At 40.9% G+C, this 23,541-nt stretch overlaps 1 long non-coding RNA gene across 1 annotated transcript in view; it reads left to right on the top strand.

The window, feature by feature from the left end:
- The first annotated feature begins 11,436 nt into the window (after positions 1–11,436).
- Positions 11,437–23,541, top strand: part of LOC306643855 — a 42,220-nt gene continuing 30,115 nt past the window's right edge. The window contains exon 1 of the long non-coding RNA XR_013759086.1: positions 11,437–12,864. This is a non-coding gene — a long non-coding RNA (uncharacterized lncRNA). The remainder of the gene's footprint in view (positions 12,865–23,541) is intronic.

Raw genomic sequence — 23,541 nt, forward strand, 5'->3', positions numbered from 1 at the left:
GCAAAGTCAATTTCAGTAACTTGGGGGGATAAAACACCACCCATAGATAGAGAAGGAAACTGACAAACTCACTAGTGAGCTAGAGTGAGAAGAAAGTCAAGAGAAAAAAAAAATGTCCCCAGGAATGTCAACTTTTAAAGGTTGAAGAGGGTGAAGAATCCCATGGAAAACACTGAAAAAGAGCAGCAATGGGAGGCTTGGGGTGAAAGGTGGTTGACAGTGTCCTGTGCTGCTGAGAGTCCAAGTCTGGTGAGGGCTCAGGAAAGCCTGTAGGGTTTAGCAAGACGGAGGTTGTTTGTGCCTCCCTCTTTGCAAGCTGGGCTTGCTTCGGGGAGGAGGGAAACCCAAGGCGGTCACCATGGACTATGGAGTTGGTGGGAGTAAGGATAGAGGTAACCAGCTGGACACTCTCCAAACATTGGTAGGGAGGGGAAGGAGAGAACCATAGAATGTGGACCAAGGTACTTGGGTTTGCTTTAAGCAGGGAGAGAGTTGAGGATTTTAAAATGCAGATGTGAAAGAACCTGAATAAGTGGAAACTTTGAAGAATGGGAGAGAGAAGATAATGGTGTGAACAGCTCCCAGGGAAAAGCAGGGGTGCTTACAGGAAGTTCACTCTAGTGAGGGACCAGGCTGCCCACAGACATCAGGGAAAAACAAGTGGTCATTCCTGGCTTCCACAAGATAGCTGTTTTCAAAAATCTGTCTTTCATCCCTCCTGTTTCTCCAAAGTAAGAACTTTTTTTAACTGGGAAAAGGGGACCAAATTAAATAAGTATTTTTAATTTTAAGTAGGTGTCACACTATCAAAGTACAAAGTATGAAGCATGTTCTAAATATTCTAAATCCAGAGTACTTGCACCTGGAATCTAAGATGGGAGCAAATAGTCATGAACAAGGTTAGGGAGAGGACCACAGAAGAGTCACAGGTAGCTAAAATGCTCTTTCTGAAAGTGGGTCACAATAAGCACAATAAGCACAAAGACATTAGCTGTATTGTTTTCCTTTACAGTTTTCCTTTTGTATGTACTCAACGTGGAATAAAAAAAAATTTAAAAAGTTGTTTCATAATAGAGCAGACAATGTGTCAGACAATTCTTAGTTTTGATGCTGGGCTCAGGAGTATTTGTTTTATGTACACGCATACACAGATACATGTGCACATGCATTTATACCTTTGTATTATCAAATGTTACAAAATGCATCACTTAAAAAGTCAACAGAGAGAGGTGAGTCTTCCATAAACTTCATGGAGATTATCAATCTGGAAATCTTAATTAGGAAATTCCTGCTCCTGGGTGGGGTGGGTTGAGGGAGCTCAGGAGGAACGGGCTGGAGGAGGTATTGGCTTCAGAGCCAGAGTTGTGCAGCCTCCGTGCTGACCTTTGAACTCGACCACTAGCTACCAGAGCTGAGCCATGTAAGCCTCCAGTCCAGCGCCTGGGCCCCCTGGGTCCAGCTGCCAGGCCGGGCCCAAGGCGGATGGCACTCAGGTGGCTTTTACCAGATTGCTATCTCCGGGTGGTTCCCAATGCCTCCTTCAGGACAATTTTAGGCCCCAGGGCTGCTTTGTGGGTGCCAGCTGCCTGCTCTGAGGCTTTGGTCTTTCTTCCTGCAGGCCTTTGAGCCCATTCTGCTTTCTTCTTACATAGCTACCACTATCTTTCATTCTTGATGTTCCCTTCCCTAAAGAGTGGCTATGAAGTGGAGTGGGTCTCTCCATCTCCAAGATAACCTCCAAATTTCCTGTTATTTCACTTTTATTTTAGTAAGGCCAGACGTTCTTGGGAGATGGGTTCTCTTTCCACTGGTTACTCTGGTTCAAGGATTCCCCATAGACTTGGTCAAAACTTTCTTGGAACTTCTCTGCAGTCAGAAACTCTTCCTAGTCAACCCCCTTCCTCTCTCCTTCCATGGCTGTCAGACCTGTATCAAGATCCCAGGCCCTCCTTCCCTTGTGCTTCTTCCCCACATAACTCTTTCATCTCTAATTCCATCTTTAATTCCGTCTGCTTCTAGGTGAACATAAATCAATGAATTAGTAGAACCTCTACTTTGTAGCATACAAATCTATGGAAGCAGCACAAGTAGGATCAAAATACTCCTCTGGAATTTAGGTTTTTGTGATGCTTCATAGTGGTCACACACATCCCCAGTGGCTCAGATAGGGACATCCTGTCCTGGGATCTTTATTATAACTCCCTATGTATCTGGGATACAAAATTTTCCCTCAGTCTCCTGTCAGACAACTGGAGACTACAGTCTGCTGCTGGATGGATGGGCGACCACGGGTGTGCAAAGAAGCCCAGGCAGGTCTGGGAAGCCTGAGGCCAGAAGGTCTGGCAAGAGGGAAGCTGGATCTCCAGGTGGACAGGAAGAGGAGTAGAGCAATCTGGCAGATGGATCAAGTGAGGAGTCTGACAAACTACCCTCACTCTCCAGGAGGAGGTCAAACCCAAGACTTTAGTCCCTGAACACTGAAATGGGGTCAATCCTGAGTCCTAGGGGGAGAGCAGGACACAGAGTGTGGAACAGGGTGCTGGCTGGGTTTGCTCAGTGGTGCTTCATTGGACCTGGGACATGAAGGCAGGGTTCCTTGTAATCCTACCGACTGGAGAGATGTTAGAATCAGCCTGGTGAAGAAGGATCCAGAGAATGGGATCAGGTGGAGAGGGGAGATGAGGGTTCAGGAACCGGGGTCACTACTGGAGTGGAGAGGAATAGACACCTGGCACCTTAAACACCCGGCTGCGCTGTGAGCCAGTTGAGGCTGCAGTGAGACCCTGTGCTGTCTTTAGAGAGAGCACTTGGGAGGGACACCGGGAAGGTTTCATCTGGGATACGTGTTACTTTGTGATAGTCGCCAGTCTGAAGTTGGCATATTAGGGAGAGTTCAGACCTGTGAACACTTTCCAAAGTGTGGTGATTGCCTCAGGCAGCCTTGTAGCAGCACATGAGCTGGAGAAATTTGAAGGCCCCGACCCATGTTGAATGTCCCTGGTAAAGACACTAACGAAAAGTGGGCTTGTAAGTGATTGCTTTCTGTAACTCTTAATTCCAATTTCTTTTCCAAATCCACCCTTTTTCCTCCCCCCCACCCCTCCCACCCTCTTTTCTTTCTATACAGTCCCTCCTTCCTCCATTCTTGCCCCCCTCCCTCCCCCCATTGTATGTCATCATCCGCTTATCAGTACAATCATTCACCCTTTGGATTTTTGAGATTGGCTTATCTCACTTAACATGATATTCTCCAGTTTCATCCATTTGCCTGCAAATGCCATAATTTTATTATTCTTTATAGCTGAGTAATATTCCATTGTATATATATACCACAGTTTCTTTATCCGTTCATCAATTGAAGGACATCTAGGTTGCTTCCACAGTCTGGCTATTGTGAATTGAGCAGCTATGAACATTGATGTGGCTGTATCTCTGTAGTATGCTGATTTTAAGTCCTTTGGGTATAGGCCGAGGAGTGGGAGAGCTGGGTCAAATAGTGGGTCCATTCCAAGTTTTCTAAGGAATCTGCACACAGCTTTCCAGAGTGGCTGCACTAATTTGCAGCCCCACCAGCAATGTATGAGTGTACCTTTTTCCCCACATCCTCTCCAACACCTATTGTTGCTTGTATCCTTGATAATCACCATTCTAATTGGGGTGAGATGGAATCTTAGTGTAGTTTTGATTTGCATTTCTGTTATTACTAAAGATGGTGAACATTTTTTCATATGTTTGTTGTTTGCTTGTAGATCTTCTTCTGTGAAGCCTCTGTTCATTTCCTTAGCCCATTTGTTGATTGGGTTATTTGTTTTCTTAGTGTAGAGTTTTTTTGAGTTCTTTATATATTCTGGAAATTAGTGCTCTATCTGAAGTATGAGTGGCAAAGATATTCTCCCACTCCGTAGGCTCTCTCTTCGCATTGCTGATAATTTCCTTTGCTGAGACAAAGCTTTTTAGTTTGAATCTATCCCAGTTGTTGATTCTTGCTTTTATTTCTTGTGCTATGGGAGTCCTGTTAAGGAAGTCTGATCCTAGGCCAACAAGTTGAAGATTTGGACCTATCTTTTCTTCTATAAGATGCAGGGTCTCTGGTCTCATTTCAAGGTCCTTGATCCATTGTGAGTTGATTTTTGTGCAGGGTGAGAGATATGGGTTTAGTTTCATTCTGTTGCATATGGATTTCCAGTTTTCCCAGCACCATTTGTTGAAGAGGCTATCTTTTCTCCATTGCATATTTTTGGCCCCTTTGTCTAGTATGAGAAAATTGTATTTACTTGGGTTTGTGTCCGTGTCCTCTATTCTGCACCATTGATCTACCTGTCTATTTTGGTGCCAATACCATGCAAGGATGGTTTAACATCCGTAAATCAATAAACGTAATCCATCATGTCAATAGACTTAAGTATAAGAATCATATGGTTATTTCAATTGATGCAGAAAAAGCGTTCAACAAAATACAATACCCCTTCATGCTCAAAACACTAGAAACAATAGGGATAGTAGGAGCATACCTGAACATTGTAAAGGCTATTTATGCTAAACCCATGGCCAACATCATTCTTAATGGAGAAAAACTGAAACCATTCCCTTTAAAAATGGGAACAAGACAGGGATGTCCTCTTTCACCACTTCTATTCAAAACTGTCCTCGAATATAGCCAGAGCAATTAGGCAGACCAAAGAAATTAAAGGGATACGAATAGAAAAAGAGGAACTTAAGCTGTCACTGTTTGCTGATGACATGATTCTATATTTAGAGGATCCAAAAACCTCCTCCAGAAAACTTCTAGACCTCATCAATGAATTCAGCAAAATAGCAGGCTATAAAATCAACATGCATAAATCTAAAGCATTTTTATATGCAAGCGACAAAACAGCTGAAAGGGAAATGAGGAAAACAACTCCATTTGCAATAGCCTCGGAAAAAAATAAAATACTTGGGAATCAATCTAACCAAAGAGGTAAAAGATCTCTACAATGAAAACCAAGACATTGAAGAAATTAAGGAAGACCTTAGAAGATGGAAAGATCTCCCATGTTCTTGGATAGGCAGAATTAATATTGTCAAAATGGCCATACTACCTAAAGTGCTATACAGATTCAATGCAATTCCAATTAAAATCCCAATGATGTACCTTACAGAAATAGAGCAAGCAGTCATGAAATTCATCTGGAAGAATAAGAAACCCAGAAGAGCTAAAGCAATCCTTAGCAGGAGGAATGAAACAGGGGGTATCGCAACACCAGAACTTCAACTATACTACAAAGCAATAGTAACAAAAACAGCATGGTATTGGCACCAAAATAGACAGGTAGATCAATGGTACAGAATAGAGACATGGACACAAACCCAAATAAATACAATTTTCTCATACTAGACAAAGGGGTCAAAAATATGCAATGGAGAAAAGATAGCCTCTTCAACAAATCGTGCTGGGAAAACTGGAAATCCATATGCAACAGAATGAAACTAAATCCCTCTCTCTCACCCTGCACAAAAACCAACTCACAATGGATCAAGGACCTTGAAATCAGACCAGAGATCCTTCATCTTGTAGAAGAAAAAGTAGATCCAAATCTTCACCATGTTGGCTTAGGATCAGACTTCCTTAACAGGACTCCCATAGCACAAGAAATAAAAGCAAGAATCAATAACTGGGATAGAGTCAAATTAAAAAGCTTTGTCTCAGCAAAGGAAACTATCAGCAATGCGAAGAGAGAGCCTACAGAGTGGGAGAATATCTTTGCCACTCATACTTCAGATAGAGCACTAATTTCCAGAATATATAAAGAACTCAAAAAACTACACCAAGAATACAAATAACCCAATCAACAAATGGGCTAAGGAAATGAACAGACACTTCACAGAAGAAGATCTACAAGCAATCAACAAACATATGAAAAAATGTTCACCATCTTTAGTAATAAGAGAAATGCAAATCAAAACTACACTAAGATTCCATCTCACCCTAATTAAAGAATGGTGATTATCAAGGATACAAGCAACAATAGGTATTGGAGAGGATGTGGGCAAAAAGGTACACTCATACATTGCTGGTTGGGTTGCAAATTAGTGCAGCCACTCTGGAAAGCAGTGTGGAGATTCCTTAGAAAACTTGGAATGGACCCACTATTTGACCCAGCTCTCCCACTCCTTGGCCTATACCCAAAGGACTTAAAATCAGCATACTATAGAGATACAGCCACATCAATGTTCATAGCTGCTCAATTCACAATAGCCAGACTGTGGCAGCAACCTAGATGCCCTTCAATTGATGAACGGATAAAGAAACTGTGGTATATATATACAATGAAATATTACTCAGCTATAAAGAATAATAAAATTATGGCATTTGCAGGCAAATGGATGAAACTGGAGAATATCATGTTAAGTGAGATAAGCCAATCTCAAAAATCCAAAGGGCGAATGATTTTACTGATAAGCAGATGATGACACATAATGGGGGGAGGGAGGGGGGCAAGAATGGAGGAAGGAGGGACTATGAAGAAGGAAAAGAGAGGTGGGAGGGGTGGGGAAAAATCTCTACAATGAGAAGTACAAAACATTGAAGAAAGAAATTGAGGAAGATCTTAGAAGATGGAAAGATCTCCCATGTTCTTAATAGGCAGAATTAATATTGTCAAAAAGGCCATACTACCAAAAGTGCTCTACAGATTCAATGCAATTCCAATTAAAACCCCAATCACGTGCCTTACAGAAATAGAGCAAGAAATCATGAAATTCATGTGGAAGAATAAGAAACCCAGAATAGGTAAAGCAATCCTTAGCAGGAAGAATGAAACAGGGGGTATTGCAACACCAGAACTTCAACTGTACTACAAAGCAATAGTACCAAATCCGTCTTTAACCCAAACTGTTAGAAATGGAAAAACTGGCATACTGAGGCTCTTCCTGGACTCAAGCTTAACAAAAATGCAGACTGCCAAAAATCTCCAAGTGGGAAGGAGAGCCATGTCTTTCATAATACCAGTGCTGCAGAGTTAATCCCTCCCATACAGAGCTGCTCAAGAAGCAGCGGAATTGATATAGGGACTGACCCAAATTACAGGGGACTCAGGGGTGCCAGGGGCAGGCAGTCGGCAGCCACATCAGAGGAGCAGCAGAGAGCAGGAGGCTGGGAGTTCCCAAGGCACCATCTCAAGTACAGTTTCCCACATTTGCCTCTTTAGGACAATCTCCCTGGGAGGCAGGAGGGGGTGCTAGTCAGATATCCAATTGGCAGGTCTCTCTCCAACAGGCTGTTTGTAATCTCCAGATAATGACCCTAGGATGCTTTTAACGAGCACATTTAGGCACCACGGGTACAGAGGAAAAGCACTTTTTACATCAGGAGGGTTGGCCCCTTTGTCTACTGTTCTATTGGCCTCTGATGCAAATATTTGCTCTGAGATGTGTCTGGTAATTTCCATCCATGCCATGACCTCAGTCTCTGGGGTAACATGTGGGGACTTTACTTGAATGGAAACTGAATGTTGTAACTCATGGGACCCTTTCAAGGGCCAGGAAGGGCATGCCAAGTACCAAGTATTCTCTGGTCGCTGTGATGAACATTTTTACAAGCACTATCTCATTTATTCTCATGCCAACCTTAGGAAGGTAATAGAGAAAAATGAGGCTCATATAGGTCAAGTAATGTGCCCCAAATCATGCATTTAAAAGGAACAGAGCTAAGATTTATTTGAATGCTCTTTGGTTGACATTAAAGCCTTTAGTCTTACATTGCCTTTGAGATCAGCAAAACACTTCATTTTGGGGAGGAGATAACAGAGGGATAGAATCACCAAGTGACTCCAGAGAGTTTTGATGAATTTGGGATGGAGTCCGAGGAACCCTGTGTCCTGTTCTGGTGCTCTTTCTTTCAAACCATGCAGGTGCCTGATCAGGTTTGGAAACCACAGCCCTGTGAGGCCCATGTAATTCTCTTGCACAGACATCCGCCTTGGACAGGCCTCCGCAGACTGAACTCTAACGGCGTTCTGTGGTTCTTGGGTAGCGTCCCAGGTGTGATGGTTTAGATATGTGGTGTCCCTGACAAAGCCCACGTGTGAGACAATGCAGGAATGTTCAGAAGTGAAATACTCAGATTATGAGACCTGTGACCTAATCACGGACTAATACATTTAATGGATTAACAATTTGAAAAGACTACTGTACTGGTTGGTGACCCTAGGCAGGCAGGGTGTGGCAGGAGGAAGCAGGAGGAGGTAGAGGAGAAGGTGTGACTCAGGTCATGACTTCGGGGTTCATATTTCATTCTTGTAGCCTTGTGCGCTCTCCCTGCTTCCTGGCTTCATGAAGTGAGCAGCTTTCCTTTGCTGAGTCCTTCTCCCGTGATGTTGTACCTTACCTTGGGCCCAGAGGACCATGGACTGAACCTCTGAAGCCATGAGCCTAAGTTACTTTTTCTCCTTTAAGTTGTTCACGTTTGGCATTTTAGTCACAGAGATGCAAAACTGACTAATACACTAGCCCAACTGAAGCCTGTCTCCCTCCACCACGATTTCAGACCTTTCTATCATCTGCTTCTAATTTACTATTTCCCTACAAGTGAAAACGAAGAAAATTACATCAGAGCAAATGTTAATGAGTTAAGAGTTTTTGGATGAGTTTTCTTTTTTCAAAGTTCCCTTGAAATAACTTTAATAGTTACCTGTACTCATTAACACAGCCGGGGGGTGGGGGTGGCGGACAGGGAATGTGTCCCCATGTGATAAACAACTCAGTGGGCAGCAGGAAGCTCACTATTGAGCAGGCTATGTTCTTTGACCTCTTGAACAAAGGCAGCCACCTTCAGGTTATGGTTTGTGCCCCGCAGCCTCAGGACACCAGCGGGAACATGAACCTGCCCACGCCTGCTCCCAGCACCCACCCCACAATCCCCCAATGATCTGGGAACAGGCACTGAGCTTCCTTCTTTCCACATCCCTGTGCCAGGGATGCTCTCCCCAATTTTCTCTCTAATCAATTCCTATTCTTTTTCTAAAGCCACGTTCAAATTCAGCCTCTTCCAGGGACGTTTTTCTCGTGCTTCATGTGGAGACGGCTGTTCTCCCACTCCGGCTCCCCAGCACGTGCCCTGCGTTGCCCTGCCCTGTGTTCCCGGCCGTTTCAGTCTTAGCTGAAGGCTTGGACATTCCTTGTGGACGGACACTCCTCTCCTTCCCACCTGGTTTTCCCTCAGTGCTTAGCACAGACCTGCTAGGGTCAATGTCAACCTTCGTGGAAGACATGGTGGATCTCCCAACGTGAAGCCCGTCATTTAAAACACTTCAGTGGCTTTCAATCTCCACCTAATTTCTGACTTTTCTCTTTGAATAATCCTTTATATTCCTCCTCTCAGCAATCAGCTTCCTCCATCCTTTCTGAGGCTCTGGTGGGAGGGGAAAGGGTCACCTTTTGGAGCACATAGCTGAGTGCCGGGACACGAAGAGATTCGGTTTCTTTCTTTGTCAAGATCCACCTGGAAGCCTGAGAGTAACTCCTGGCCTAAGTTGACTTGAGGTGCCTGGACTGGGATTTCACTGGGGTTGAAGGATAACGGTATATTTCTGTGCCTGAAGCATTCTCCAGGACCCTCACTGGCTGAGGAACGGGGGAAGCTGAGGAGGGAGCAGAGACACTAGGCTGAAGCCCCCGTGGAGGTGAGGGAGGCCCTCCCCAGCTTTGCCTCTCACGCAGACATCAGAAACCGCAAGGGAGGCCTTGAGAGACATTTCGCATGAGCTGTGAAGAAACTAAAGGACTTCAAGAGAAACCTGGGAGCAGGCTGGGATGAAGGAGCGTCAGCAATAGAAGTGGTTTTCAGAAAAGGGGTAATTCGAGGCAATCGAAGTTGGATTCTAGGAAGCCAGGGAACTGCTAATCGTTAGAGTGTAAAGTACAAAGTCACTGACCTTGGATTCTAGTGGCTTCAAAGGGGACTCACTGGGACCGGAGCAGAAGAGACCTGAGTTTTTGAACTCTGGAGAGGACTAAAGAAATCACTTTTGGCTTCAGACTGGAGGGTGACCTGGAAAGTGGAAATGCCATATAAATATTACATTTTATTATATTATAAAATTATATACATTATAGCTGTAATAATCCTGAACCCACCAAATTTCCAAGTTACTTTTACACCCAGTAATTTCATAACTAAGGCATATGGTAGCTTGTAAACTGAACAGTTGATTGAGGAAAGGGCAAAATGAAGGGGGAAGAACTGAAGGAGAGAAGACCTGCCACTCTTACTGATGTAGACAGAAGATCTGCCACCAGCCTGTGAAATGACCTCAGGGCGTCCTACATCTTGTGTCCGGATGGGCAGCATCAGATCAGATGGGCCAGAATGTGATGGGCTCCATTTCAGCCTCACACATGCTCAGTCCGGGAGGATTCCATCTGGGTCCATCTAGGTGTGATATGACCACCCCTATCCTGTGTTCTACCTGTTTGGAAATTATTAATCTAGGTTTGAGGATCAAAGTCTCTGCTGGACATTTTCCCATGGTTGGATAGAAAGACGCTTTTACAAAAGTTTGACCCTGTTTGCCCTTCTTGCTACCAGCCGTCTGATGACCCAGCATTAATTCAGACTCCAGTGTGCACTGGGAGGGACCTTTAGTCCAGGTTACAGTTGCATTGGTCCCAGGGACTTTCCACAGGCTCCGAAAGAAGGAAAGAGGAGGGACCACAGCTTTCCTTGTGAACAGAGGTAGGTGGTAATGGAATGGGGTTGTCTTACTAATTTACTGGAACAGGTGTATGTATGCTTATGAAAAATTGACTTTAAAAGTAAACTTTGGACTTGGAAATCTTTTCCTGCTGGTCTTCGTAATTAAATTTAAAAATCCAGTAGGAAATTTGAATCCTAAAATGATACAAATTGCCTTTTCAAAAAGTAACCTTTTAAAAAAACCCAGATATGTAAAGGGAAAATGACTTTTTTTTTTTCCAGTACTACAGATTGAACCAGAGGTCATTTTACCACTGAGCTACATTCCTAGTCCTTTATATATTTATTTTTTAATTTTGAGACTGGGTCTCACGAAGTTGCCCAGGCTGGCCTTGAACGTGTGATCCTCCTGCCTCAGCCTCCTGACTAGCTGGGATTGCAGTTTTGTGCACCACTATGCCCAGTGGGAAAACAGCATCTTGATAAGACATCGATGATAATTGGAAGTCACAGCCTATATATTTGTATTACAGTTCTCCAGAGGGACCAAAACCAATAGGATATGTGCTATATCCAGAAATACGAGAGGAGAGAATTTATTAAGAGAAATCGACTCACTTGATCATGGGCAGCCAAGAAGTCCCATACAGGTTGTGAACGATGTCAGCAGTGGAGCGTCAGAACCAGGGAAAGTGAGGGTGTGACGCTTAGTCCAAGGTCAAAAGCCTGGTAACCCTGGCGGAACAGGGGTTGCTGGGTAAGTCTGAGAGTCCAAAGGCCAAAGAGCCCAGAGTTCTGATGTCCAAAGCAGAGTCTCTCCTCACTGTGGCAAAGAGGCCAACTTGCCTCTCCAGCCCCCCTGCCAGTTGGGTGGTGTCTGCCTGCACTGAGGGTGACTTCCCCTCCTGGTCGCTCTACTCAGACTCATGCTAATCTACTCTGGAACCACCCTCACAGACATACCAAAAATAATGCTTTGCCAGGTTTCTAGGTATTCCTTAACCCAGGCAAGTAGACATTTGAAAGTAACCATTTGAAGACGAATGGAATGCATTGTATTAGGGACTAGGTTTCCTTGGGTACTTGTGTCACCAGACTCCCAGTACCCTCATTTTGCCTTTTTAGCACCCTGGGGAAGGTGTCGGAGAGAAGCACCAGTTGGGCCTGCAGAATCTGAGGAAACCTGACTGACCTGCTGTGCATGCGGGCACCATGGGAGAAGGCACCGTCACAGCTCAGGCGGCTTCCAGGGAGCAAGGGCAGGCAGAACACAGTAAGCAGTAAAAAGACCTCTCACCCAGGCTAGCTCAGGCTAGCTGCCTTTCTGTGCATCACCATGGAGAGGTGAGGACTCAGATACTACGAGCCTCCGGAAGTGATCTTGGCTGCCAATCATGAGGCGCTGAAGGGGGCGGATTTCATACTACTCATGTGGCTTTGAGTTTGCATTGGTCAACTAGCATTTGAAAACCCCCTTCTGGGCTGAACTCCTAGTTTCTTGCTCCCAGGGACACTGCTTCAGAGTGATTGCAGAAGCAACCAGGCATTCCCACAAAAGGTGCATGTCAGCATAGCACGGTGAGCGGATCAGTGCAATCACAAGATTCCCCTCACTTTGTAATGATTCCAATATACATGAATTTCCATGAATATTATTTACTTCAATAACACCAGTATTCCAAGAACATGGCTCAAATTTCAGTTAGCGTGGTAAGATTAACTGTGAACAGCTGCGTGTAGTGTAAACTCGACTGCTAGGGCTTTAGTCCACAAGCAAGTGTACGTACAGCAGACACACATTGTGATTAGGGACCGGTTATCTCACTTCCTTCAAAGGAGGTCTGTGATTGGTCTCTGAGCACCTGTTGTACAGGTCCCACACAGACAGCAAAGTTGTTTGTGGTCGTCTTCCTTCCTGTCTTCCACAGATATACCTCCACATGACATTAAAAACAGTAGACAACTCAAAGATGCAATTGTCCAACACAGATGAAAGCGTAATAAAGAAACAAGGACTGGCAACATTGGGAATGGAATTTGAATTGAACATACATGGAGTTATGGAAGAACTGGGCTAATGGTGGGGATGTTGTTGCTGCTGTTCACAGGCCTCTAGGTGTGAGTCTCGCCTTCACCAGCCACAGAAAGGAGTCTCACTGCTGCATAATGATCAGTCACACGACAAGAAGGTAACACTGCTCCAACCAACTATGCTTGATAAGTACTTTTTTTTTACAGAGAAATAAAATACTTTAATTCTCCATGTTTCTAAGGTTCTAAATTACAGTGTACTAAATAAATATTAGTTTTACTCTTCTTTCATTTTCCTGTACTTTTATAACCATCAGTAAGAGTTTTTAATGTACTGACAAAATTTTCTAAAAGTCACAGAACTATTGTAATTTCCCCCATTGATTATAAAAATTGCTTTGCATCATTTCAGCATGCAAAGCTATTTTTAAGGTCCCACATTATTAGGCAAAGTGCCTCTTTCTCTTTTTCTTACACACACACTCACACATACTATTGGCTTTGATTTATTATCTTTTGTTTGGGATTTTTTGCATCTATGTTCATGAAAGATTGGTTTATCGTTTCTTTTTTTCTAATAAACTTTTAAAAATTTGTAACAAATGTTATTTTGTCTGTAAAAGTTGGAGTATATTCCCCTCTCTTCTGTTTTCTAAAGATATCTGAAACAGATATCTCCTCTTACATTCATGTGATTGGCAATTTGTGCCATCTCTATTTTTTTCCCCATGAATTTTGTTAGAGGTCTATCATTTTTATTAATTAAAAAAAGCCCCAAGTTTTGGTTTTGTTCTTCTCTGTAGAATTGTTTTCTTTCATTAGCGTCAACTCATATCTTTACAAATTTGCTTTTATTCCTTTGCACTTAATTTGCTCTATTTTCTAACTTACTGAGGCTGATACTGCAATAATTGATCTTCAGCTTTTCCTACCTAATGTGGTTTGGATTTGAAATGTTTCCCAGAGACCATTTGCTTGGTCGCCCCCTTGTGGCACCACTGGGAGATGGTGGAAACTTTAAGAGATGGGACTTGGTGAAAGGAAGTGAGGTCATGGGGGGGGCGTGGGCCCTTGAAGGGAATGTGGGACCCTGGCCCCTCCTCCCTCCCTCCCTCTGGCTTTACTTCCCAGCCGTCGTAAAGTGAGCAACTTTGCGCCACTGCTTGCCTCCTATTATGGTGCTCTGTCTCACTGCAGGCCCCAAATAATGGAGCCAGCCAACTCAATGGAGCTGAAATTGAGCTGAAACAAATCTTTCCTCCTATCTGGTTGTTGTGGCACATACCTATATATACAACTAGCTACTCAGGAGGCTAAGGCAGGAGGATCCAAGTTTGAGGCCAGCCTGGGTAACTTAGCCAGACCTTGTCTCAAAATAGAAAAAAAAAAAAAAGGGGGGGGGGGCTAGAAATGTAGTTCAGAGATAGAGTGCTTACCTTCCATGCAGGAGGCCCTGGGTTCGGTATTGCAAAAATGAAAACTAAAACACTTTCCTCCTTTTAAGTTGATTATCTCAGCAATTTTGTCACGTCAATGGTAAGATAACACACTTAATATATTCATTTAATTTTGTAGAGTCTCCTTTAAGCACTGATTTAGCTGTTTGCAAGATTTCTTTTCTTCTTATTTAATAAATTTGTTCTAATTACTTAGACATGACAGTGGAATGCAGTTTGACACATCATACCCAAATGGAGTATAACTTCTCATTCTTCTTCTAGTTGTACATGAATTAGGATCATACTGATTGTGTAATCATATATGCACATAAGGTATTAATGTCTGATTCATTCTACTATCCTTCCAACCCCTATACCCGCTCCCCACCCTTCACTCCCCTCTGCCTAATCCGAAGTACCTCTCTTCTTCCCCACTTGCCCCCTTATTGTGAATTAGCATCTGCATATTAAAGACATATTTGACTTTTTGGTTTTTGAGATTGACTTATTTCACTTGGCATGATAGTTTCCAGTTCCATCCAGTAACTGGAAAATGCCATAATTTCATTTCCTTAAGGCTAAGTATTCCATTGTGTATTTATGCCACATTTTCTGTATACATTCATCTGTTGAAAGGCACCTAGGTTGGTTCCATAGATTAGCTACTGCGAATTGAGCTGCTGTAAACATTGATGTGGCTGTGTCACTGTAGTTTTCTTTCCTTGATGTGTCTTTGTCTGGTTTTGGTATCAAGGTGATATTAGCCTCATAGAATGAGCTTGGAAGGGTTCCCTCATTTTCTATTTCATGGAATACTTTGAGGAATATTGGAATGAGTTCCTCTTTGAAGGTCTTGTAGAACTCGGCTGAGAATCTGTTTGGTCCTGGACTTTTGTTGGTAGGTAGACTTTTGATGGCTTCTTCTATTTCATTGCTTGAGATTGATCTGTTTAATTGTGTATGTCCTCCTGATTCAGTTTGGGTAGGACACATGTCTCTAGAAATTTGTCAATGTCTTCAATATTTTCTATTATATTGGAGTATAAATTTTCAAAATAGTTTCTAATTATCTTCTGTATTTCTATAGTTTCTGCCATGATATTTCCTTTTTCATCACATATTTTAGTAATTTGAGTTTTCTTTTTCTCATTAGTGTGGCTAAGGGTTTATCAGTTTTATTCATTTTTTCAAAGAACCAACTTTTTGTTTTGTCAATTTTTTGAATTGTTTCTTTTGTTTCAATTTCATCTATATCAGCTCTGATTTTAATTATTTCCTGGCTTCTACTGCTTTTGGTGTTGATTTGGTTTTCTTTTTCTAGGGTTTTGAAATGTAATGTTAGGCCATTTATTTGTTGACTTTTTATTTTTTTAATGAATGAGCTCAATGCAGTGAACCTTCCTCTTAGCATTGCCTTCATGGTGTCCCAGAGATTTTGATATATTGTATCACTATTCTTATTTACCTTTAAGTATTTTTAAAATTTTGTCCTTGATTTCTTCTGCTATCCATTCATCATTCAATATGTATTATTTATTCTCCAGATGTTAGAGTAGCCTCTATATTTTTATTTTATCTTTGATTTCTAGTTTCATTATATTATGATCTGATAGAATGCAAGGTATTATCTCTATTTTTTTTTTTGTATTTGCTAAGAGTTGTTTTGTGGCATATGATATGGTCTGTTTTAGAGAAGGGTTCATGTGCTGCTGAGAAAAAGTGTATTCACTCGCTGATGGATGAAATATTCTATGTTAAGTCTAAATCATTGATTGATTGTATCATTTAACTGTATAGTTTCTTTATTTAGTTTTTGTTTGGAAGATCTATCCAGAAGTGAAAGAGGCATGTTAAAGTCACCCACTATTATTGTGTTGTGGTTTATTTGATTCTTGAAATTGAGGAGTTATTGTTTGATGTGCATAGATGCTCCATTGTTTGGGGCATAAGTATTTATGATTGTTATGTCTTGCTGATATATGATACCCTTAAGCCTCATGAATGTCCTTCTTTGTCCCTTCTGATTAACTTTGGCATAATGCCCACTTTATCTGATATGAGGATGGAAACTCCTGCTTGATTACATGATCCAGGTGAGTGTTATGTTTTTTCCCATCCTTTCACCTTCAGTCTGTGGATGTCTTTGCTTTAAGGTGAGTCTCTTGGAGATGGCACATTGTTGAGTCTTGTTTTTTAATCCAATCTTCCAGTCTATGCCTTTTGATTGATGAGTTTAGGTCATTATCACTCAAGGTTTTTATTGATATATGATTTATATTCCCAGGCATTTTGGTTTATTTCTGGTTTTTAATTTGGCTTACTTTCTCTTTTGGTTGACAGTTCTTTAGTGTAGTTCCTCAGTTTGCTGATTTTCCCTTTTTTTTTTTTCTCATTTCATCCTCATGGAATATTTTGTTGCATGTTCTGTAGTGCAGGCTTTCTAGTTATGAATTCTTTTAACTTTTGTTTATCATGGAAGGTTTTTATTTCATCTTCAAATCTGAAGTTTAATTTTGCTGGGTATAAAATTCTTGGTTGGCATCCACTTTCTTTCAGAACTTGACATATATTATTCGAGGACTTCGTAGCTTTGAGGGTCTGAGTTGAGAAACCAGCTGAGATCTGAATTGGTTTCCCCCATATATAATTGGATATTTTTCTCTTGTGGTTTTTAAAAGTCTATCCTTTTAAATTGAGGAAGCCCTTAGAAGATGGAAAGATCTCCCATGTTCTTGGATAGGCAGAATTAATATTGTCAAAAGGGCCATACTACTAAAAGTGCTATACAGATTCAATGCAATTCCAATTAAAATCCCAATGATGTACCTTACAGAAATAGAGCAAGCAATCATGAAATTCATCTGGAAGAATAAGAAACCCAGAATAGGTAAAGCAATCCTTAGCAGGAAGAATGAAACAGGGGGTATTGCAACACCAGAACTTCAACTATACTACAAAGCAATAGTAACAAAAACAGCATAGTATTGGCACCAAAATAGGTAGATCAATGGTACAGAATAGAGACATGGACACAAACCCAAATAAATACAACTTTCTCATACTAGACAAAGGTGCCAAAAATATGCAATGGAGAAAAGATAGCCTCTTCAACAAATGGTGCTGGGAAAACTGGAAATCCATATGCAACAGAATGAAACTAAACCTCTATCTCTCACCCTGCACAAAAATCAACTCACAATGGATCAAGGACCTTGAAATCAGACCAGAGACCTTGCATCTTATAGAAGAAAAAGTAGGTCCAAATCTTCTTCTTGTTGGCTTAGGATCAGACTTCTTTAACAGGACTCCCATAGCACAAGAAATAAAAGCAAGAATCAACAACTGGGATAGATTCAAACTAAATCGCTTTCTCTCAGCAAAGGAAACTATCAGCAATGCGAAGAAAGAGCCTACAGAGTGGGAGAATATCTTTGCCACTCATACTTCAGATAGAGCACTAATTTCCAGAATCTATAAAGAACTCAAAAAAACTCTACACCAAGAATCCAAATAACCCAATCAACAAATAGGCTAAGGAAATGAACAGACACTTCACAGAAGATCTACAAGCAATCAACAATCATATGAAAAAATGTTCACCATCTTTAGTACTAAGAGAAATGCAAATCAAAACTATACTAAGATTCCATCTCACCCCAATTAAAGAATGGTGATTATCAAGGATACAAGCAACAATAGGTGTTGGAGAGGATGTGGGGAAAAAGGTACACTCATACATTGCTGGTGGGTCTGCAAATTAGTGCAGCCACTCTTGAAAGCAGTGTGGAGATTCCTTAGAAAACTTGGAATGGACCCACCATTTGACCCAGTTATCCCACTCCTTGGCCTATACCCAAAGGACTTAAAATCAGCATACTTCAGAGATACAGCCACATCAATGTTCATAGCTGCTCAATTCACAATAGCCAGACTGTGGAACCAACCTAGATGCCCTTCAATTGATGAATGGATAAAGAAACTGTGGTATATATATACAATGGAATATTACTCCGCCATGAAGAATGATAAAATTATGGCATTTGCAGGCAAATGGATGAAATTGGAGAATATCATGCTAAGTGAAATAAGCCAATCTCAAAAATCCAAAAGGCAAATCATCTCACTGATAAGCAGATGATGACACATAATGGGGGGAGGGAGGGGGGGCAAGAATGGAGGGAGGAGGGACTGTATAAAGGGAAAAGAGGGGTGGGAGGGGTGGGGGGAAGGAAAAAATAACAGAATGAATCAAATATCATTACCCTATGTAAATGTATGACTATGCAAATGGTATGCTGTTACTCCATGTACAAACAGAAACAACATGTATCCCATTTGTTTACAATAAAAATAAATTAAAATTAAAAAAAGTCTATCCTTTTTCTGTATGTTAGTCATTCTCATTATAATGCGCCTTAGTATGGGTCTGCTGTAATTTTGTAATTTTGGGATCCTGTAAACTTCTTGTGTTTGAGTTTCTATTTCATTCATTAGGTTTAGAAAATTTTCTGATATGATTTCATTGAAAAGATTCTACATTCCTTTGTTTTGTATCTCTGCTCCTTCATCTATCCCAGTGAATCTTAAATTTGTTTTTTTCATGTTATCCCATAATTCTTGCAAGTTCTGTTCATCGATTCTTACCATCTTCTCTACATGGTCAACTTTATTTTCAAGATTATATATTTTGTCTTCATTGCCTGAAGTTCTGTCTTCCAAGTGATCTAGTCTATCGGTGATTCTTTCCATTGAATTTTTAATTTGATTTATTGATTCTTTCATTTTGAGGGTTTCTGCTTGGTTTCTTTTCAGAATTTTTATCTCTTTGTTGAAATAGTCTTTCACCTCCTGACATTTATCTCTAATTTCACTCCTTACACCATCCCTTATGTTATGCATCAGTTTATGTACATTCTGAACTTCTTTTCTGACATTTCTTGTACTGCATTGTTAATGGGTTCTGTTATTAGAGCATCTTGGTTTGTCTGGGGTGCTTTTTTCCCTTGTTTTTTTTTTTTCATGTTGTTTGTGTCTTCCCATCCAGTAGTGTGGATCTGAGGTAGTACAGTTTCTACTCTGTAGATTTCCAGTACCTCACTTTTAAGGGGGAGACCAATATTAACAGCACCCAATGTAAACAAATATACAGCCTTAAACCAGATAGCTCCTATTAAGTCATTTACAGTTTTGTCACAATAACCAGAAATGATGTGTTCAAGTATTGTCATACCAACAAAAAGTTTGCTAAAAGTTTTACAATTTTTAAAGGGGGACAAAGAGAGAACAGAAGTGGTATAGAATGTGATGTTTATGAGGAAGGAGAAAAGATAGAAGTAAAGGAAGAGTGAAAGAGGAATTAATAGAGGTTGGCTGTTAGCAGGAGAGAAGAACCCAGGGAAACAGATAAGTGAGAGGAAAATTATATACAGTATGAGAAAAGAAAAAAATTCAAAATAAAAAGAGAAAAAGTAAAAATAAAAGAATACACAACAAAACTATAATGTACTACTCAGATATCCCAGTCCTCAATACACTGCTTCATGAAAAATATTTGCTTTCAAAAATGATAGACATGAAAGAGAAAGAGAGAGAGAGAGAGAGAAAGGGATAAAAACTTCAATAGGAAACTGAACTATTGTTTCTGTTGGAGTTCAAAAGTTTCTCAGCTTCCCTTCTCAGCCAATAGGTAGGGTTGTCTGGAGTTTGATGGTAGCTCCACCCTTAGGATGCTGAGGGCTGCTAGGGTGGGAGGGTTAGCCCTGGAGGTGGAACTTGTGGGGGTAGGATATGGCAATTGTTGGTCCACATGGGAAGACGATGCCCCAGGAATCTCCTGGGTTCCACTTGTGTAACATAGGAGCCTGCTCTTAGCCCATTACATTGCCTGTGGACTCCAAAATTCCTGGTCTCTGATTTAGTCTTTAAACTTGATCTCTCCTGCCCCCAACTTTTGAATTTTTGGTCAGACACTTCTCTCCCAGGTGGTCCTGAGGGCTGAGCGCTGGGACATATGCGCCTGTCATGAAGAGCTGTTCTGTATCAGGCGGATCAAGACCAGGCACTGAGAGCACTGGGCTGGGAGGATGGCTAGGGAGGGGCTGGGAGACTGGGGATTAGGGAGCTGGAGGACCCTGGGGGTGCTGGACCTGGCAGGACCAGGGGATTGGTGGAAGCCAGACTGGGGAGGGAGTTGGGGATCAAACTGATGCCCAGTGAGTGCTGGCCCAAGTGGATCCCAGAAACCCAGGAGGTGTTGGACTGGCTGGCTGGGGAAGCCAAGAGCAAGATGTCCTCACACCCTCTTCCAACCTTCTGACCCGACCCACTGTAGTCAGCCTTGTTCATCCCTACATTTCAGGCCTAGCAGAACTGGAAGGAGCCCTACTCTCTCCAGCCTCTCTAACCTGTGTTCCCCCAGGCAAAATGCTCCCAGTTTCTGACTTTCCACAGGATTGCTAGGCTCACACAGGCCCATGCAGACTTAGCTGCAAACTCATGGATTTGGATTTCAGTTTTCATACGTTCTACCACACTGCAGGCCCGAGGACTCAGTGTTGTTTTAATTTGCATTTAGGGAGACTACAGCATACCTAGCAGGAAAACCTCAGTTGTAACCAAACCTGCAGGAACCTTGATAATGAACTTCCAGGCCCTGGCTGGTGTCTCAAGATGCAGGCAGCCATGTTCGGAGATGGGGTGGTGGTGGTGGTGGTAGCATAGTGGCCTGTGTTTGCAAGTTTTTGATGACATATATTCCTTGCCATGTAATTTGTGATGCTTCCTAACTTCTTTTATGGGTTTTTCTTTGACCTATGGGTTACTCAGAGAAGTATTAATGCTTAAATTTCTAGCATTTGAAGGATTTTCTAGTCATTATTTTGGTGTTGATTTCTATCTTAATTTCATGATGGTTCCTGATGAGTAATCTTTGTCTTTCAAATTTATAAAGGTTTACTGTTTCAGATTGAATCTTGCTTTCTGTGTTTCAACATCAAAAAATGTGGAAATCAGTTTGGGGGTGTAGCTCAATGGTAGGTTACCTCCTCAGTCTGTGTAAGGCTCTGGTTAATGTGACCGTACTTGAAAATAGGGTTTTTTCAGATTACCAAGTTAATCTGAGGTCATTGAGTGGGTGGGCACCAATTCATTAAGCTCTGTCCTTATAAAAAGGGAAAGTTTGGATAGAGGTAAGTTAAAGACTCTCTTTATAGTAAGTTAAAGACTGTCTTTATAGTTTGAATCTGATTCTGTTTTAATTCTATCAATTTTGCTTAGTTCATTTTAAGCTATGTTGCTGAATACATATACATTTAAAATCATATCTTCCTGGAGAATTGACTCCTTTATTATTATGAAATATTCCTTTTTTCTCTAGTAATATATATTTTTTTGTCTTCCAGAGCACTTTGCCTAATATTAGTATGGTTATACCCACTTTTTTGGGGTGAGTGCTTGAATAACATATCTTTACCCATCTTTTTACTTTTAATGTTTCTGTGACACTATAGTTAAGTTGTATCTCTTATTAAGTAGAAAAGAGTTTTAAAAATATCCAATCTGCCTTTTTTTTCCCAAATTGTAGGTAAGTTTGTGTTTATATCCACTACCTTATTATTTGCTAATTTGTAAAACCTACCAGTTTTATTTTCTTCTATCTTTTTCTTTCTTGCCTTTTTTGGTATTAATTAAAAAATATTTCATTCCCACTCATTTCTTAATTTGTTAGTTATATGTTCTTTTACAATTTTCCTATTTTGGTAGTTACCATGGAGTATACTTAATATAAGTATTGTGGTTCTCCAGAGAACTATCAGGGATGGAAGTGTGGAGGGACAGAGGTGGGGTGTGGTTAGGTAGGAAGGTAGGTCTTAAGGAATTAGCCATATATGATTGTGGAGGTGCAATCTTTTATTTTATTTTATTTTTAAATTTATTTTTATTTTTTATTTTTATTTTTTGGAGGTGCAATCTTAATTCCGTCAGCTCAGCTGGCAAGTTGGAAACCCAGGAAAGAGTTACAGTCCAAGCCAAAGGTAAGTCTCCGTGGGCAGAATTTATTCTTCCACTTTCAAATTCCACCAATTTACTCATCTAAAACACAGCTACACAGAGACATCCAGATTAATATTTGACCAAATATCTGGGCTCTGTGGCCCAACCATGTTGACACATAAAATTAACCATTACAGCATGCAACTTTGAATTGCTACATGCTAACATAAATGGTTAAATTTACAATTTCCATGACAAAAACAGAACATCGGAATACTTAATTCTATTTAACCCCTTTCTGCCTTTGCATTTTTGTTATCCTAGACCTTAATTTCTCTCTATATTTTAAACCTCACAAGTTGCATTGATGAAACCCACATTATGGAGGGTCATCTGCTTCACTGAAAGTCCACCAATTTATTCATCCAAGACACAGCTACACAAAGACATACAGATTATTATTCGACCAAATATCTGGGCACTGTGGCCCCACCAGGTTGACACATAAAATTAACTATTACAATGTGCAACTTTGACTTGTTAAACTCCAATATAAGTGATTACTTTTATTATTTCTTTGACAAAAATAAAATATTGGAATGTTTCTGTTTAGCCCCTTCTTGCCTTTGCATTTTTGTTGACCTACACTTTATTTCTCTCTATATTTTAAAATGCACAAGTTCAACTCTTACTATAAAAACTATTGGTTTTTCGACACTAAAATGCCATCTCTCCCCAGCTTCACCTACGTGGACACTGGCAAACGATGTCAATAAGCAGGAACTTTTTGGACCTTCACACATTAAAACTTATCCTATTTACCTAGATTTTGTCCACTTTAGTTCTAACTTGAGAATTAGATATATTTTTTATTGAGTGCATGTTTACATTTCCTCGTACTGGTCACCAAATGAGTTAAGTGTTTGGAGAACCTGGGCCTCCAGTTAATTCTTGGACCCCTTGAACTGCTTATAATGCACAACAAATAGTCTTCACTTATGAATTTCTTTTCTTTGGCACTGGGGATTGAATACCGCTGCGGTGCTTAATCACTGAGCCACATCTTAAGTCCTTTTTTTTATTTTGAGACAAGGCCTCACTAAGTTGCCAAGGCTGGCCTTAAACTTGTGGTCCTCCTGCTTCAGCCTCCCGAGTTGCTGGGATTACCACACATGACTTACTTTCTATACATCAAATATGCACAGCCACAAGTTTCATAAAGACCCAAGGAGAGAGAGAAATGAATGCAACTCCATAACAGCAGAAGCCTTTAATACAATTGGAGATAAACCAAGTGGACAAAAATATGCTGGAATATATAATATGGAAAGAGCATAATCAGTAAGGCAGATCTGGTAGCTATTTTGAAACTTATACCCTGATCTTAGAGAATATATGTTCTAT

This window comes from Sciurus vulgaris (assembly GCF_902686455.1).
Source record: "Sciurus vulgaris genome assembly, chromosome: 14".
NCBI lineage: Eukaryota > Metazoa > Chordata > Mammalia > Rodentia > Sciuridae > Sciurus > Sciurus vulgaris.